The sequence below is a fragment of the Chrysochloris asiatica genome, unplaced genomic scaffold (assembly GCF_000296735.1).
Source record: "Chrysochloris asiatica unplaced genomic scaffold, ChrAsi1.0 scaffold00312, whole genome shotgun sequence".
In the NCBI taxonomy this organism is placed as follows: domain Eukaryota; kingdom Metazoa; phylum Chordata; class Mammalia; order Afrosoricida; family Chrysochloridae; genus Chrysochloris; species Chrysochloris asiatica.
This window is the reverse complement of record NW_006408830.1, coordinates 1,237,612-1,239,527: the sequence shown is the minus strand read 5'-3', so window position 1 is coordinate 1,239,527 and position 1,916 is coordinate 1,237,612.

Below are 1,916 nucleotides of genomic sequence, written 5' to 3'. Positions count from 1 at the left end.
GTGTTTCATCTTTCAAGTCCTGTTCACTTCCAGCAAGCAAGTTTGTATTATCTGCATATCCCAGGTTGTTTATGAGTCTTCCTCCAATCCTGACACCATATAATCCAGTTTCTTGGATTTGCTCAGCACACAGATTGAATAAGTATGGAGAAAGAATACAACTATGGCACACGCCTTTCCTGATTTTAAACCATTCAGTATCTCCTTGTTCTGTTCAAATGACTGCCTCTTGGTCTATGTACACATGAGTACAATTAAGTATTCGGGAATTACCAATTCTTTGTAATGTTATCTATAATTTGTCATAATCCACAGAGTCAAAAGCCCTTGCTTAGTAAATAAAGCACAAGTAAACATCTTTCTGGTAATCTCTGCTTTCAACCAAGATTCATCTGACGTCAGCAATGATATCCCTTGTTCCACTTCCTCTTCTGAATCTGACATAAATTTCTGGCAGTTCCCTGTCAATGTACTATTGCAGCCATTTAAAAATGATCTTTAGCAGAATTTTACTTTCATGTGATATTAATAATGTTGTTCAATGATTTCCACATCCCGTTGGGTCAGCTTTCTTTGGACTGGGCACAAATATGGATTTCTTCTAATCACTTGGTCATCTTCCAAATTTCGTGGCATAGATGAATGAGTGCCTCCAGTGCTGCATCAGTTTATGGAAAGATTTCAGTTTGTGTTCTGTCAATTCCTGGAGTCTTATGTTTCACCAATGCCCTCAGTGCAATTTGGATTTCTTTCAGTACCACTGACTCTTGATCTTATGTCACCTCTTGAAATGGTTGAAAACTGACTATTTCTTTTTGGTACTGTGACTCTATGTATAACTTCTATCTTCTTTTGATACTTTCTGCATCATTCAATAGTTTTCCTATGGGAACCCTTCAATATTGCGAATCAAGGCTTGAATTTTTTCTTCAATTCTTTCAGCTTGAGAAATGCTGAGCATTTTCTTGCTTTTTTGGTTTTCTAACTCCAGGTCTTGTACATTTCATTATAATATTTGACTTTGTCTTCTTGAGCTGCCCTTTGAAGTTTTCTGTTCAGCTCTTTTATTCCTCATATCTTCCATTCACTTTTGCATGGAAGAGCAAGTTTCAGAGTCTCTTCTGACATCCTTTAAAAAAACCCAACCAACTTTTTATTGTGAATTGAGTGAAGATTAACAGACAAGAGCACCAGCTTTACATTCCACAAAAACATGCTTTGTTTATCTCAATGATTACAATTCCCTCCCTGCAGCAACAATCACCCTACTTACTCCTTGTGGCTTTCCTTTTACATATTTCACAAATAAACAAAGCAAAAATATTTGTATTTGATGTACACATATAAAACAAACAAAAAAATAATTATTCCTTTAAATGCCTTAAGGGCATATTCTGCAAGCCAGCCTCCTGCCTGCAGGCACACAGCCTTACTCAGTCTGTGTTTCTCTGTCTCTGCATGCCATCACCTCTGCCACCATCTCTGCTGTTGCTGCTTTTCTAGGTAGGATCTCACACTCCACTCATGAGCTTCCTTTTTGATGACCCTGGGATCATCTGTTCCTGAAACAAAAGATTCTCCCCCTTTTAGTTACACATCGTCTACAATTACAATTGTGACAATCACAATTAATCCTGCTAACCATTGCTCATAATTGAATCATAAAATCCTAACTCCATCCCTTTCAACAGATCCATCTGGAGAAGAGGAAAACTGTGCAGTCAGAATTCTACCTTAGTTCCTAGTTCTGAAACTAAGAGCACTCACAAAAGCTTGTAAGCCAGCCTCTCCATGCTTGATAGCACTCCCATATTTGATAGCCAATATCTAGATCGCTATGAGTCATAGATTGCTATGTGTTGGTACCAACTCGATAGTACCTAACAATTCCCAGAGACTTCTTTGCCAATGCCTTC